Consider the following 18028-nt stretch of genomic DNA (forward strand, 5'->3'; position numbering starts at 1 on the left):
ATGTTGAATGTATTCTTAGTTTTGGGTATTTTTCTTAGGAGGCCTATATTTGTGCCTGATACATTGATACACGAAACTAATCGAAACATGTTTTTGTCTTCAGAACCAAGTTTAGTGTGGAGGTGTTTCTTTTTGGCCTGTCTGCAAGGGAACATTTATTTAAAGCAGTATACCATGTTCCACCGCCCACATACTGCTGAAAGATCTTTAAATCTAAAAAAAGACTGATATATTTCATTTACTGAGGAGCTTGGGAAAAGTTTGCTTATCTTAAATGGAATATTTCAGTAAAAACTTAGTGCCAACATGGTGGTTTATCTAATGGTATAGAACATAGTTCATACATATCTGGATCCATTTCAGATAAGAAAATGTCAGATATGTGCTTTATACCTTGAAACCAATTATAATTTGCAGACCAAATTTATTGTAGATTTATATCAATAATTACTTTTTTATAAGCTTGACCAAACATACTTTACAAGAAATGAGCTTTCCTCAAAGCAGCAATGGTATAGTCTAACATACTGAATACTTAGAAATAATTTTTCGTGCTATGTCATGCTTTGGACCACTAACAACAGGTTTAATTAATAAAAATTTTAAGATGAGCAAACTGAAACAATGGAATATTAGCAGGAAACCCTTATATAGCACTACCATATTCTCTGAGGTCTCATGTAACTCTTTCTCTCTCTATAAAATCCATGATAAAGTGAACTAGGGTTTACTTGTAGGCCCAAAGTTGGTGATTATTCACCACGGTAACACGGTCCTAACATGTGCCGAAATTCATGTGCTCTGCTTTGCATTATCATACACAAATTTTAGGTTTTTAAGAATGTGTTAACCATCTGCTGATGCACACATTTGATAACACCTTTGTATATTCATCCCTTAAATAGATGAAGTGAACATGCAGCTTTCTGAATTTAACAATGACTGAAGAGTGTGTGGTGACTAATCGGAGTTCATCCCTTTAGACCTGCTCTATGTCCTATAATAAGCAATACTCTGAAGCAGGTTACACTCTTTAATCCTCACTAGCTTACATTCACCAAGATTTAAAATGTTGTTTTTGTGCATGTATGACATACTTAATGCTAATAAAAAAGTTCAACTTGGTAGGCTTGGGTCATTATTGGAAAAATTTAATTCCTCTACAATGGTATCTTTCCCACATATATTCAATTCAATTCATTTTTATATATCACCTTTTGCAACAGAGTCACCCCAAGGATGTGTTGTGAGACATTCCACCATCATTTATACAGAATAATTCAAAATAGGGAATAAGGAAGGCAAAGAAATGAAAGAAGGGGAGCGAGATGACAGGGGAGAGGAACCAAAAACTCCCAATTAGAGAGGAGAAAAAACTCTGGGAGTCAAAGGTCAAGCTGTCCAGCCCCTCCTGGGTGTGCTAACGTTATAGAAATATATATGTATGTATATAAAGCAATAGTCATTAAAAGGGAGGCTTTTTCTTAAATATTTTTAAGCTATACTTTTCTTTGCTAACTTCAAGTATCTATGTCTGTCGTTCAGTCATTCAGATAGTTGGTTGGTCAATTGATTGATTGATTAATTGATAAGCTTCATGTTGGTGAAAACTGTAAGAGATTTACAAAGTGAACCCTTTACTGTTAAACACTGCAGATACCTGGTCAACAATTAAATGCCTTGTTGTGTATCTAGCGCCCCTCCCCCAACAGCACAATCTGCCAATCACTGTTACTATGGAGGGCAGGAATGCCCTAAAGGACATGCGTATGATGATTATATAGTTTGCAAATGTAATATGAACTTTGCATTTTATTTCATTTCTGTGTTGTTTGTCCTGTGCTTTGGGCAAAAAAATCCCACCAGATTCTTTACAAATCCCACAAAAAATAGTTAAAAATTTGGTAGAACTAAATGAACCAATTCTAGTTCTTAATAGTCTAAGTTGGTTTTATTCTGCTATCATTGACTCTGGTTTGTTCCAGCCTCTATTCTTCTGTCCTGAGTCTAGCTATTCTAATATCAGTTTTCCTTCTGCAGTCTAATAAAAGCCAAATTAGGACCACACCTCTGACCTAGTCTTTTAGACGGCTGCAAGATTTCCCCAGTGCTGTCACTGCCTTCCGGCAAGTTTTCAAAACAAATACAAACTCACATTGCATGCTACGCCTGCGCACCTGTGTCTGGGAGACTGTTGCTACCTTTGGTTAATCCTGCACAGTGTTTAGCGCAACGTAACCCCTGTGAAATGACTCCAAATACGACAAATAGATCACAGTAACAGCTCAGGAGCATGCTGGGAAAATTGTAAATAGCCCATTTGTGTTATCGTTAATACGTCTTGTTTTCCTGATTGACGTATGTGCCCTCTCCTGTGTCTTTTGTGAACCCTGTCCAGTCCTTGCACATGTTTAGTTATTGTGTTAACTATCCACTGTGTGTTTGTTTCCAGTCCAGCTTCAGATGTCCCTTTGTTTCTGCATTCGGTCTGGTAGTTGTTTGATCCTTGGGTTCGTTTTTTTAAGGGATTAATAAAAATGAAGCTATTTTCCCTTAAAGACAAGTCTCCTAGCTTCTAATGTTGCCGCGCTGTCTCGCAATGCCTCCTCGCAGCTGAGAAGAGCCACCTCCACTGCCTTGGCCTTTTGTTTCTGGCGGTCATGCGCTGAGCAAAAATATGCATGGTGTCCCCTCTACCCGCAGCGAAAGCAGATGAGCTTCCTGTCACGGAGTCTGAGGCCTTGAGCCGGCCTCGCAGGGAAATTGCCGCCGCTCCTGAACAGCCGCTACACGGACGCCTTCAGTCTGTCACACTGGATTGGGCTGCCAGAGCGATGTTGAGGAAGGCCCAGTCCAGGAGAGCTAGTGGGACATCACACTTCCAACACTAATTTAATGCTCGGCAAACCAGGGCATCACAATGCCAGGAATGAAACAATGTAGTTTTATTTAAACGGCAGTGTTCTGTATTTTTAACTCTTAAAAGGAATTAACACAATCAAGCGCTAAATCACCCACACTATCCACTCACATTGCCCACTGCACTGGTTGCCCCAACTGCTCACACCGCACGCAATGGCACACGTACACCTGCTATTTACAAGTCCAGCATGCCATGCTGCCCGATGGGTACCACCAGTGCCAATACTATATGCTTTACATGGCACACAAATGCTTGGAATCCTTACCAAGGTTACAAAAATCAAAGCGAATTAGGGACAGTATTTAATGATTTTCCTCAAACTTATGTTACAACCATCATTTATTCTTTCTGCTCAAGCTAGGACAAACCAGATTAAAACCTGAGACAGTAATAGTTATCAATGGGCAGAATGAGATTTCAAAACACACTTTATCATCGATTATCATCAATTTTGAGTCATTAATGAGTTTAATCCACATTCCTTTAGTTATTTTGTTAGTTCCCAGCAGACAGTGATTGAAAGCATACAGTAATCTAATCTGCTGTGGATCAGCAAATTTTATTTCTCTAAGGATAGTTACAATTCATGGATCTTACCAGCATAAGAAGTGTACAAACTGTGCTGAGTTATACTGCCGGAGTACAGTTAAACAGAATCTCTCAGGTCTGCTACTCTAAAGCACAGCACTCTGGATGTTAGGTGTTGTATATCAATGCAGTCTGCTGAAAACACCCCATGTTACAATTTGAGGGAGAATGAGTAGCATGAATGAGCATGGTAATGTCATAATGAAATTGAATGTATTCATAAAGGACAAAGAACACATTTGCATGATTATTACATAATACAACCAAGAGGTTCTTACCCACAAGTCAATTAGCCACATTGCTGCCCTGCTAGAGCTGCCCTGGGGCCTGTACTACGAAGCAAGGTTACTGGCTTATCAGGCAACTTGTCGGATTTAAGGTAGTCTGGGCAAAATGTAAGTGAACGAATATGAAGTCCATTTAAACCGTAAACATTTGGAATTTGATGCGCTGCTCAATGGATCTTCCCCAGCACTACAATACTGTGCCTGTATTTCTGTAAAGTATCTCGATACTACTGTACATTACTGTGCTATCAGGATACACCTTGAAAATAATCTCATTTTGATTTTGTTAAAAGTAAACCGGACTACCAGTTTCTCTGTGACCAGTTTCTAAATTTGTTTATGTAAGGTTATAAGTCTCCCATACCCCCCCCCCCCCCCGAAAATGAAGCATTATTGTATAGACTACATGTCATGCCCTGCTTGTCTGATCCTCCCGTGTGCCATGCCCCCCTCATTTACCTCATGTGGAATCCCGGTGTCTAGTTGTTGTTAATTAGTCCTGTATATTTAAGTCCGTTTTCGAGTATGATTCCCCGTCCAGTCATTAACGTTGTGTTGAGTTTGAGTGTGTGTCTGCAATTAAATCCCGTGTTTACCCAACTCCCCAACTCATGCTCCCGTTTCCCGGGCCGTGCCGCAGTGAAACATAACACTACAGCAAATAAAATATTTTAAAGGAGAACTTTTGGGGGACATACAGGGTAATTGGCAAGGTGATGACTGCTGTAGCTCCCCTCAATGTTATGCGTGTGAACTTTGCATGTTCTTCCTGTTTTGTGCAAGTTTTCTTCAGGTACTCTAATTTCTGGTGTGTGGTTTGATGAGTTAGAATGCTGTGCCTATGAGGGGAAAGTTGGTAGTTCGAGTTCCCAGGTCATCAGAGAGAATTTATGTTTTTTTATTGTCACATGTTCTGAGGAACAAAGTGAATTTCTAATGCCACAGCTGCAGGGTAGGGGACAGCTGACTGGGAGGGTGGACAAACAGTACAGTACAGGACAACAGGGCAATAAGAAACATGACAGTGCAAGATAAAAGTGTCAGGGTTAGTCCCTGCCTCATCCTGTCAGTTTCCCTGTTTGGCCAATAGGGGTGGCTGGTCACGCCGTTCTTCCCGCTGTTTAGCACCTTCATTATCCCTTCTGTTTTCCCCTGCTCCCTGGGCCACCATGTGGCTGAATGGGCTGAGCTTACAGTCAAGTACTCGAGTATCCTTCACCACTGTGGGTTCGAACTATAGTGGATATTGTAGTATTTTGTGTCCTGACCCTTTGTATGGTTTTGTGTTTATTACACTGACCTGACCTGTTTATTCTTGTTTATTACCTTCTGGCCCTGAAACTTTTCACTTTGACACTAAGCTGATTGTAAATGTCATCTGGTAACTCATTAATCCGCCAGAACTTGCAATCAACTCACATTTCTGATCAGTGCTGCCTTCTCTGGGCAGAGTGAGTTAGCAGCTTACAGCATGAAATCTTTCAGAAACTCTTTCAGTTCCCCTTCAAATGCTTTCCTGGCTTCTTCAGTGAGCTTGTTCACCACATAACTAACCTCAACTGCTGCCTCTCATTCTCTATTTGCTCACTGGAAAAGATGCATGGTCAGTTCCCTCCAAAGTTGAGTAACTTATCTTTTCTCTCCCTCTCTTTCCCCTCATACCTTGCATACTGCTTAGCGTGTTTAGTAGAGTAATGCCACTTGAGTTTATATGTCTTTACATCAGCTACTTTCTCTCTGCAGATCAGGCTGTGGCGTTAAATTCAATGAAAAAATAATCAGTTCCACCTTTCATGAAACTGCCTGTGTTCCAGGTCAGCTTTTATTTTCAGTTTAGAAAAACATATCTTGTCAAGAACTGGATAACATACATCAGTCATTCGGAGATTAGCAGTTACGATACTACTCCACACCATGCCCACACCGTAGTGCACTGTAGTTTATTAGCATGACAAGTCAGCGACTGGTTGCTGACAAACCTTAAAAAGGCCTATTTTGCATTTCCATACTGCTCACCTGTAAAAGGGGCCTCTGATCAATTAAAGGAAAATACTATAATACAAAGGATGCACTGACTTGAGGGCTAGATGTGGGCCACATTAAATAGTAAAATAAAAACATGTCATGGGCAGTATGATGCTGTCTTGTGTGCTGGATTTGTCACACAGGCTAGTAGTTTGAGACCCTTGCACTACAGACTACAGATGCTCCTCGACTTTTGATGGGGTTACGTTCCAATAAACCAGTGTTTCCCAATCCGATCCTTGGGGACTCACAGCCGGTCCATGTTTTTGCTCCCTCTGAGCTCCCTGCCAGATGGTCCACATTTTTGCTCCCTACTGGGAACTGGGAGGGAGCAATAACATGGACTGTCTGTCGGTCCCTGAGGACCGGATTGGGATGCGATAAACCCATCATAAGTGGAAAATATTTTAAATTGAATATGAATGTGCTATGATAAATTAGTAAATAACTGCTGTCACTGAATAAGTAAATAAATTGTAATGCTTCTTCCTGCTCGGAGCGTGTGGTGCACTTCTTGAGCCGGGGCGGTGTAGCAGCTAGCAGCTAAATAAGGCTAACACACAGGTTAGTCGGTCGCTTCACAAAGGTGGGCACATTTATTTAACACAAACCAAACACGAGTACACACGGTTAAAAGAATCCAGCGTTACTAGAGAGAGAGAGAGCACTTATATACTGCCCAGGGTAAAAGGGGAGTGGCTTAAAGGCACCTGCACGTAACGACCGTTACAAAAGTAAATAAATGAAAACAAGTTTATTTGGTTAAGCACAGCAAAATACAATACGTTGATAAATACTGTATGAGATGTTTACTCTTGCGATCACTACAGACTGGAAGCATGGATGCTGCCATCTCCCAAAACCAGTAGAAAGTATAGTACAGCATATTGCTATAGCCAGGGAACAGATCAAAATTCAAAATTAGCTATTACTGTAAATGTGCATCTTTGCTGAACCATTGTAAAGTCAAACCATTTCAAAGCTGGGAGCACTGGTGAATCAGAGGCTAAACCGGGGTTCCCTGAAGGGGTGGGGTCCGCAGACGATCTCCAGGCATGACCGCCATCAGGAGGAATCCCTACGGAGGTGAAATAACGTTGACAGGCTTCCACCAGGCTGATCCATAACAGGAAGTAAACCGGAATGTTCTGAGGTTAGTATGCAGGGAGAACTCACTCCACACACACAGATACCCTGAAGGTATGAAGCACCATCACTACGCAGAGAATCACCCAAACAAGTCAACGGTCATAATGCATTAATGTACATGTACAGAATTCAAGGCATTTTTTTAAATTACTTTGGTCATAATAAAAGAAAATTCTAGTAACACTGAAATTTTAATAAACTTTTCAATTAAATAAATCTAATTTATTTTTAAATCATTTTTAGCCTTCAAGCTATACATAAATACAAGCTTCTCTCAAAATACTTGAATATGAGATCCATGTTGCCTAAATCTAAATATACCAAGTAATAATAATTTTTATTAAAAATGTGTACCTGTTTTAAGCCCCGGAGGAAAGATATTTTCATTTTACATGCTTTTTCCTATTATTGCCCTTATAATTTAATATTAAGGTTCTTGTCAGGCTGGGTGATCGAGCGAGCCGGGAAGCAAGCGAGGCAAGCCGAAAATGAAAGCAAAAGGGTTTATTTCGGACAGGACGGGACCAAGACACCATTAAACATTAATGACGGATCTGGGGAAGACTGACTCAGACATGGACTAAATACAGAAGACAAGTCGAAATAACAAGGAACAGCTGGGCACGATTGGGAAAGCACACGTGGATAATGAGGGGGCGTGGCACACATCGGGATCGAACGGAGCGGATCGTAACAGAACCCCCCCCCAAAGGCGCGCACACCGGGCGCGCCTGAGAGGAGGCGACGGACGAGACCGGGGAACAGGATCTGGAAGACAAAAGCAAAACATTAACGAGACACCGGAAACAGGACAGAGACACAGAACAGGAACAAGGACCAGAAAAACGACAAAACCTGACAGAGGACAGGGAACGCGGACAGGCAGACAAAGAAAGGAGACAGAGAGGGGACAGAAAATGGAGGAACAAAAGGGCCGGGAGTGAACACGGGAGGCACAGAGGGACGAGCAGCAAAAACCGGAGGGACAAAGGGACCAGGAGGGGACGGAGAAGACACAGAGGGACGAGGAACCGAGACAGGAGGAACAAAGGGACGAGGAGACGGAACAAAGGGAGGAGGAAGAACAGGGCGAGCTCGAGGGAACCCAGGCGGGCGAGGGAAGGCAGCCGCAGGGGCCACAGGCGGAAGGGAGGCCGGAGCAGGAGGGGACCACACAGGGGACAAGGAGACAGACGTAGGGACCAACAAAGGAAACAAGGAAGGAGCAGGAGGGAACACTGGTGCAGGCAGGCAGGAGGGGGAAGCCGCAGCAGGCGGAGGCGCAGCCGGAGCCAGGGAAGGCGCCAACCGACGACCAGCCGAAGCGGGGGGGCCCGGAGGCGGCAGCCGGGCCGGAGCCGCTGGACCCGCAGGCAGCCACCGAGCCACGGCCAGGGGGCGCACGGGCGAGCCAGGGGTTAGGGCAGGTGGGACCAGGACCCGACGCCTGTGTCCCCGTCCCTTACGGGAAACGGACAGGCGGGGTCCCGGGGTCTGTCGGCCTCGCTGAGGTAAGGGAGACAAGAGGGAGGTCTGTGCCGGGCGGACAGAAGTCAAGGCCTCTAAAGAGGCAACAGGCAGGGCAGCCGGAGCCGCGGGCGTGGTCGCAGGCGGGGCAGCCAGAGCCGCGGGCGTGGCCGCAGGCGGGGCAGCCAGAGCCGCGGGCGTGGCCGCAGGCGGGGCAGCCAGAGCCGCGGTCTCAGGCGGGGCCGCGGGCAGAGCGGCGGCCTCAGGCGGGGCCGCGGGCAGAGCGGTGGCCTCAGGCGGGGCCGCGGGCAGAGCGGCGGCCTCAGGCGGGGCCGCGGGCATGGCCGTAGCAGCGGGTGGAGCCGCGGGTGCGGCCGGCTGGACAGACGAGCAGGGCGGGGCCGGCTGGACAGGCGAGACGGGCAGGACAGGAGAGTGGTCAGCCAGGGGCGCTGCGGGCGTGCAGGGCTGGCCGGACAGGACAGGCGAGACGGGCAGGACCGGCGAGCAGGGCTGGCCGGACAGGACAGGCAGGTCAGGCGAGACGGGCTTGGGTGTGTGGCCAGCAGGAGGTGCCGCAGGCAGAGCAGGCACCTCGGCGGGCGTGGGTGCAGGCGGAGGCAGCACCGGAACCGCAGACGCAGCCACAGGCACCACCATCACGTGGCCAACAGGGGGCGCCGCCATCACGCGGCCAGCAGGGGCCGCCGTCATCACGCGGCCAGCAGGGGCCGCCGCCATCACGCGGCCAGCAGGGGCCGCCGCCATCACGCGGCCAGCAGGGAGCGCCTCCGTGGGCACCTCGGGCAAGCAGCCAGCTGTAGGCTGTGCTGCAGGCAGAGCGGCGACGGCAGTCGCGGGCGTGGCTGCAGTGCCGACAGGCGAGCCGGGCTGGACCGGTGAGACAGGCAGGGCCGGCGAGCGGTCCGCAGGGGCCGCCGTAAGCAGCGCGGCAGCATCAGCAGGGGAAGCTGCGGGCGTGGCTGCTGGTGAGCAGGACCGGATGGGCAGGTCAGGCGAGCAGGGCAGGACGGGCAGGTCAGGCGAGCAGGGCAGGACGGGCAGGTCAGGCGAGCAGGGCAGGACGGGCAGGTCAGGCGAGCAGGGCAGGACGGGCAGACCGGCGGCTTCAGGCAGGGCCGCGGGCAGAGCGGCGACCTCAGGCAGGGCCGCAGGCTGGACAGGAACAGCGGCCTCAGGCGGGGCCGCGGGCAGGACAGGAAAGGCGGCCTCGGGCAGGGCCGCGGGCAGAGCGGGCGTGTGGCCCTCAGCAGCAGAGGGCGTCGTGGGCGTGCGGCCAGCAGCCGCAGGGGGCGCTGCGGACGCAGCGGCGTCCTCGAGCGTGCGGCCAGCAGCTGCAGGGGGCGCTTCAGCAGACACCTGGGGCGTGAGTCCAGCAGGGGGTGCCTCGGCATGCGCCTCCGTCACGCAGCCAGCAGGGGGCACCTCCGCAGGCACCTCAGGCGTGCAGCCAGCCGGGGGCGCCTTGGCGGGCACCGCCCTCACATGGCCAGCAGGGGGCACCTCGGCAGGCGCCTCGGGCGTGCGACCAGTGGGGGGTAGTACCGCTGGAGCAGGCAACACAGGAACCTCGGGGGGAGCTGCAGGCGCCTCAGGAACCACGGGGGGCTTTGCCCGCGTCCGAAATCGCAGAACTAGCGGGACAGCGTCCCTAATGGACCTTGCCCCTTTAAGGGCCAGGCGCGTCCCGAAGAAGGGGCCGGCGGCTGGCTCAGGCAGAGAAGCGGCGGGCAGACGGGCTTCGGACGTAACCGTGGCCACCTCAGGAGGGTCAGGCGCCGGCAGGACCGGCGAGACAGGCAGGACAGGAGCCGGCGATACAGGCAGTTCAGGAGCTGGCAGGACAGGCGAAACAGGCAATTCAGAAACGGGCAGGACAGGCAGGACAGGCGGGTCAGGCAGGACAGGCAGGACAGGCGAGACAGGCAGTGCCGCTGGCCAAGCGGCAGCAGCTGCATCAGCAGCAGCAGGCGGTGCCGCGGGCATCGCAGCGGCAGCAGCAGCAGGCGGTGCCGCTGGCAGAGCGGCGGCAGCAGCAGCAGGCGGTGCCGCGGGCAGAGCGGCGGCAGCAGCAGCTGGTGCTGCAGGCGGTGCCGCGGGCAGGGCGGCGGTAGCAGCAGACAAGCGGGTCGCTTCAGCTGCAGCAGGCGTAGCGGTGACTGCGGGCACTGTCACCTCATAGCCAGCAGGGGTTGCTGGTGAGGCGGACAGGGCAGACGAGACCGGTGAGGCCGGCGTGGTGGCGGCAGCGGGCAACGCCGACTCGTGGCCAGCAGGGGGCACCTCAGCAGGTACCTCAGGCGTGCGGCCAGCAGGGGCCACCTCGGCGGGCGCCACCGTCACGTGGCCAGCAGGAGGCCCCGCAGTAGGCACCTCGGGCAGAGCAGCGGCCTCCGCGGCTGGTGCTGCAGGCGGTGCCGCGGGCAGAGCGGCGGAGGCTGTAACGGGCGGTGCCGCGGGCAGAGCGGCGGCAGCAGCAGCAGGCGGTGCCGCGGGCAGAGCGGCGGCAGGAGCAGCAGGCGCTGCCGCGGGCAGAGCGGCGGCAGGAGCAGCAGGCGCTGCCGCGGGCAGAGCGGCGGCAGGAGCAGCAGGCACTGCCGGCAGGTCCATAACAGGCGCCAGGGTTGGCGCCGGGAGTGCAGGCGCTGCCCCTTTTAGGGCCTTGGGGATCCGGGGAATGGCGTCCCAAACGGCCCTGGCCCCCCTATTAAACAGGCGTGCTGCCCGAAAGTCATAAGCCGCCAAGGGTGGCGGCATCTCATCGGCGGGGCTGGCGAGGGGTACCGGCAAACTGGAAGCGGTGATGACGCTTGGGGTGACGGCAGCGGAGAGAGAGCAAGCCCTCAGAAAGATCGCCGGTTCTTCTGCCTGCTTTCTCCCCTTGCGCCTCCTCCGGCTTGGCTTGGTAGGTCGAGTCGAAGCTGTCGCGGAGAGGGTGAGCGGCTGGAGCCGCCTCTCCGTTATCCGCTCGTACACCTGCCGGAGGTTGTCGCGTACGTCTGCGAAAACGTGCGCTTCCGTGAGCGGGGTGACCTCCTCCAGGAGGGTCCCGCTCCGGCTGGCTAAGTCCCGTGCCACAGGATCCTCCTGGATCTCTGGTTGGGACAGCCAGTAAATTACCTCCTGGAGCAGATCGAGGCGTTGGTCCTCGATCCGCGGAGGCACGTTGACGAGATCCGTCATTCTGTCAGGCTGGGTGATCGAGCGAGCCGGGAAGCAAGCGAGGCAAGCCGAAAATGAAAGCAAAAGGGTTTATTTCGGACAGGACGGGACCAAGACACCATTAAACATTAATGACGGATCTGGGGAAGACTGACTCAGACATGGACTAAATACAGAAGACAAGTCGAAATAACAAGGAACAGCTGGGCACGATTGGGAAAGCACACGTGGATAATGAGGGGGCGTGGCACACATCGGGATCGAACGGAGCGGATCGTAACAGTTCTGAAGACTTGTTTTAAAATTGTATTACCATTGTATTACCTTACAACAATCTTGCAGGTCAGAGCACTCATAACACATTTTTTCTAGAATGGCATAATACACGCGCAGACTGAACTACTAACCTGTAATTCCCTGTATCATTAATGCATCAGCAAAGAGGAGCGGCGGCCACTAGTTGAAGCTCACTGACAAGGAGAAACAGAATAGCTGCTGAACGCCACAAAAGCACAGCATCAAAAATGATCCCAGAATGGAATCTGCAGCCCAAGTTCAATAAAAACTGTCCACTGTGAGTTTCACAAGGCCTGGTACTTACTGAAACAGTGATATAGTCTGTTGATTCATCTTTAGTCCTTTTTCCAACAGCTTGATGACTTTACATTCAGAAAAACCCAAAGGATGTCCTCAGTGTGTATCAGTATGGACAGCCATCAATTATTATGATTGCTCTGTAAGGTCCGAAAATGTGGAAGAAACAGGAGACCTTCTTACAGGACCAGGTGCACTTATGGTGCAAACAACATTCTTTCATGATGTTTCTATATTTCAAGATAATGCAGTAAATTCACATTTTTATTTGCCCTATGCAGGATCACTGGGGACTCGAACAACCCCAGATGGGGTCACACGGCATTCTCACACAACCACACGGCATTCTCACACAAACACACACCATTCAGCAACTCCAGTTCACCTTAGCATGTTTCTGGACTGTAGAAGGAAGCCAGAGATCCTGGAGGAAACCACAGGAAGAACATGCAAACTGCACACACATAAAAAATTCAAACCCTGGTTTCCAGAGGTGTGAGGCAACAGTGCTAACCACAGGGCCACCGTACCACCCCCTATCATGGAAAATATAATCTGAAAAAAAGGTTTAATTAGCATTAAAAGTGTAATTAGCATTTAAAAAAAACTTTTAAAAGAATTGTTATATGTCTTTTTGTTCCTTGGCAGGAGTCTGGTTTGTCTGGTCACAGTTGTGAGCAGTAGACCCAAGCTGAGGAGTTCTGCCAGCTAAAAATCACTATTAGCTAAATATGTAACATGAGGAAAGGCTCAGACATCTTTCTGTTTGCCTCATAGTCCCTGTCTGGTGTTTTCCAGATTGTTCTCTCATATTGTCTCTCTGCTTTGGTTCTTATCTTCACGCCTTTAGCCTTCGTGAAGTTTGTGGCACCTGGTTATGAAACATTGTGGTTTCAACCTTCTAGAGCGAAGGTATATTTTGCCCTCAGTATATCTTGCTGATGGTGGGGGATTGGATGGGTTGTGTCACGATCGACTACATACATATTGCGAATCGACATGTCGGTCGTGATCTCATTTGACCAGCTAGCGACCACCAGCCTTTGCTTCTCTGCCCAGCTCAAGCTGTCTCCTGCCAGTTTGTTATAGCAAATGCAATATATGGTAAACAATTACAGTAGTGAAAAGAACCTTAAACTCATCTGAAATGCTAACATTCCCCTTGAGTAATGTTCTTACTGTTGCAGGTTCCATGCAAATTGCTAACTAAATTGCAACAGATCGTGCTGTATAGCATAGCCCCTCGTTTGTGACACATATAAATGTCTCCCTACATACCGACACAGCTGGAAAGAACTGTCACTGACAGAAAATGTATTACACGAAAAAGGGGACAAAAATGAAAAAAGAAAAAACTGCAATTACAAAATAAATTAACACAGTGCAGCTTGCCATTGCAGTGCTAGGAAATTTTGTTCTATAAAACTTGACTGGGAATTTTGTAAGCTGACTTCATGTGTGTACTGCTGCTGAACGTCAGTGAAGTAAAATCATGGACTCTCTTCTAGACACTCTCGGACAAAGATCTCCTAGGGCTTTGGAAAACAGCAGGGAACTTAGCTGCTAAATATGATCAATTACACTAAGACGTGATGGGCCAGTCATGCATCTTTTGCTCATCCAGAACTGGGTTGTGGGGACAGCAATGATGCCTCTTCTGCCCAGCAACCTCCTCCAGCTCCTCCGGTGGGATACCAAGGCATTCCCAGTGAGTTAAGAGATGTGATCTCTCTGGCATGTCCTGGGTCTATCCTGAAGTCTCCTCCTAGTTGGACATGCCCAGTGTACCTCCCCAGGAAAGCATCCAGGAGGGATCCTAGCCAGATGCCTGAACCAGCTCTGCTGGAGGAGCCATTGCGTGCTCAAGCTAACAGGGGCACATAATCTGCAAAAGCAAAAAGCTGGACACCCTCCAAACTCTAACCCCTTTACTGCGCCTATAAATTATGTACATAAAAATTATGAGCAGAGCAAAAAGTAGCCCTAGTGAACTAAAACACCCACTGTGAATGAGTCTGACTTACTACAAGCAATGCTAACCAAACTCTTTATCCAGATTTACAGGCACCTAATGGCCCATAACCCTGGGTCTGGTACACCATACCCCCCAAGCAGGAACCCCCCCAGGGACACATTCATATGCCTTTTTCAAGTTCACAAAACATATGTAGACTGGTTGGGCAAATTTCTATAAACCCTCCAATACCTTTATCTGTGAGGGTGAAAAGCTGATCCAGTGCTCCATGACCAAGAAAAAATCGGTATTGTTCTTCCTGGATCTGAGGTTCAAACAACGGACAGATCCTTCCCTCCAGTTCCCGTGTGTAGGCCTTTCCAGGGAAGCTGAGAAGTGTGATCTCTCTGAAGTTCGGAAAGACTGAACCTAATCCTATTAGGTGTTGAGTGTTTCTGTTATTTTTTTTTGTATTTTCTTGTGTTTGTGTGTTCATGTTTCTATAAACTACCGTGCTAAATTGGCTCCATATGCATCCACCCACTCTCCCACACTGTCTGTTTTTCTGCTTCTGAAAGCAACATGATTCCAACCCATAAATAACCCTGCATAGGTTCTGCCATCAAATTATTATGCCACAAAAAATCCATCCATCCCCACTTGCAGGGGACAGACACCATTCTCACACAAACACACACCATTCAGCAATTCCAATTCATCTTAGCATGTTTCTGGCCTGTGGGAGGAGGCAAGAGATCCTGGAGGAAACCACAAGGAGAACATGCAAACTCCACACACGTAGAAAATTCAACCCCCGCTAACCACTGGGGCACCCCTTTCATGGAAAATATAGTCTGAAAAAGACTTAAAAGGTGTAATTAGCATTAAAAATAAATATTTGAAAAGAATTCTACTATATGTCCTCTTGTTCCTTCACAGAAGTCTGGGTATACCCAAGCTGAGAAATATATAACATGACCAAAGGCTCAGACATCATTCTCTTTGCCTGTCTGTTATTGTCCAGTCTGTTTTTGGTATTGTCTCTCTTCTCTTTTCTTGGCTTTGTTTCTCATCATTTCCACTTTAGCCATGGTGAAGTTTGTAGTACCTGATGAATGGAACATTGTGGTTCCTACCTTCTAGATCTCTGAAGTTGGAACACACCCTCCAATCCCCATTACCCCAATCCAGAGATACTGTCCCTGATCTCCATGCAATGTTGAAAAGGCGTGTTATCCAAAACCGCGAAATAGCATCCAGAGCCTTCAGGAACTCTGGGAAAATCTCACCCATCACTAGAACCTTAACGCTGAGGAGATTATGAAGTACCTCAGTTATGTCAGCCCTAGTGACCGGCAAGTCCGCTGATCCTACTTCCTCCAAGGAAGGTGTGTAAGTGAGGTTCAGGATATCTGCAAAGTACTCCTTCCACCATTCAACTACGTCTCCAGTCGTGCTCAACTGCACTCCATCCCTGTGGTAAACAGCACAGGCAAAGCCCCTCATTCACCATGGTAAACTCTGATGTACTACTACTAAACTGGAGGGCTTTGAGTAGACCCACATCTGCCCAGTGCCACTTACCCAAGAGAAGACAGAATAGGGTCGAGCCCTAAAATGACAGCTGCGTAATACAGGAAATCTCCAGCACATTTAAAGTACTAAATTTTGTAAATGGGAGGACGAATGTGTGAATTGGGGAGAGGAAATAACTACCGAATGCAGGCATAAATGTCATATCAATTTCTTGTTAAAAATGTTACGGACTTCGAAATGAGTTATTTAATCTTATGGCTCTGTGCATTGTTTTAGCAAGAGAACAATGCTATGCTCATTCTATAGCTAGCTGTTGGGTTTGCTGAGAGCAGACAGATGCATGAAATGTATAACCAAAAAATTTGTAAAATAAGTGCAACAAATCAGCTGTGTCAGTTGAACTCTAAACAGCACCACAACATCACATCCACTAAAAGATAATTCTTTGGGCAGTGGAGCCATTGTGGACTAAGTACCAAGATTTTTCTGGCATCACACATCATATCATTTCTCCTTTTTCTACTTGCATATTGTAGCCACTGAAGAATTAGTCCTGCTTGGTTGCCTTTAAAACTATGTTATAATATGAGAGTTATTGTAAAACATATTGTTTATTATTTTGAATAATTTACCCACCCCGTATCATGACAAGAGCCATTTGCTGTGTCTCTTTGGGGGTAATGGGGGGGGGGGGGGTTGTTGAACCTTTTCAGTTTCAAAACTGCATTTTCTTTCACCTCCAGGAGGAACAGTTTGCAAATAATCTACATGTAAACTGGCAGATTTAGCTCAAAAATGTCTTTTATACATTAACCATGAGTCACACAAATCTTGTTACTATACATAGCAGTTAGCAGTCAATGCATGACAATACACAGTATATGTTTGCTGTAAATGTAAATGTAAAATTTCATATCTATTCCAGCATAAACATACAGTATGTATAGCCTGGGAAAAATGACTGTTTCCATTCAACTTGGTTGTATTTATTTTTATCCTGACTGTTTGTTTTTCTAAAAATTGTATTTTTTGAGAAAGGTAATGATAAAAAAGATATCATTGGGACATTTAAGACAATACATTTCAAATGCATGCATAATACTATACCATAAATTGTGTTTGCCCATTTGTCTGTATTTTTTTCTAATGTTAATGTTCTGCAAATGAATGGATACTAGATAGAAAGAAACCTGGGAGTATAAATAAGACCATATGCTGTCACATCTATAGCTGTAATATATAGCACACAGTGTTCCTTCTAGGGCCATCTATGAAAAACAAATACTCCCCTCACACTCAATAATTGAAAATGCCACTCTTAGTAATAATTATTGCAGGATACTTCCTGTAATTATTGTTCAGACTTTCACAGTGCTTTAGAGTTGTTTGGACCAATCCTCAAAGCAGAACTAGATGTACTTGATAACATTTGTATGAAAGCAGAACTGTACAGGTACACGTTTAGCCGTAACATATTTTAACACCAAGCACCAGCCTTAGTGTGGGTTGGTGGCATCAGCCCAATGTCATTTGCATATAAGTGACCCCTATGGATGGTGTTTTTTCATTATTTTGTGTTGTTTTCCTAGTTAGTCCAATTATGTCTGGTGCATTTGTGTTTAGTTAATTTTTGCCCTGTGTTTTTCCTCTCATATAAAGTGAGTCACCATTAGATAAATAGCTATGTCTGTAAACCCAGGAGAATTTATGCCATTAGAGAGACTTTTTCCTGGCTTATTTGGTTGTTACTCAGCAAGTACAGCTAATAATAGAGCATTTTCTCATGCATCCTACACATCCATCTTGTTTGTTGCCCTCTCATCATCACACTGGTGTCAGAAGTGCATGGAATCAGGCATGTTCAGCCCAACTCACAGAAGCAACGGTCGAAGGAAACGATGATTAGCAATACTGATCAGATGTTACAAGAGCTGGCCAAGAGTTTTGAGTATCACTGAGGAACACCTAGCAAGTAGACACCTACAAACAGCTAAACAGCTGTAGTGTGGCACACCGGTCAGTCGATTGAGGTTATGGAGCTAGAAGAACATGTTAGCTCATTTCAGGATGGATCTACGGTGCTGGTTTGCCTGTCAGAATAAAACAACAATGCATAATGGGAGCTATTTGAAGCAGGCTACCACGGTTAGCCAACAGAGCGGACACCTTTGCCCATTGTCAATAGAGGGGAAGGTTGCAGGAGTTCCTGGACAACTTTGTAATGCACCATGAGAATTAACCTAGTTCAGCACCAAATTGACACTGGATGTGTAGCCCAGGGGTCATTGAATGTAAGCCCCTGGGCAATTACAGCCAATTTAG

Source organism: Paramormyrops kingsleyae, chromosome 7 (assembly GCF_048594095.1).
Source record: "Paramormyrops kingsleyae isolate MSU_618 chromosome 7, PKINGS_0.4, whole genome shotgun sequence".
In the NCBI taxonomy this organism is placed as follows: domain Eukaryota; kingdom Metazoa; phylum Chordata; class Actinopteri; order Osteoglossiformes; family Mormyridae; genus Paramormyrops; species Paramormyrops kingsleyae.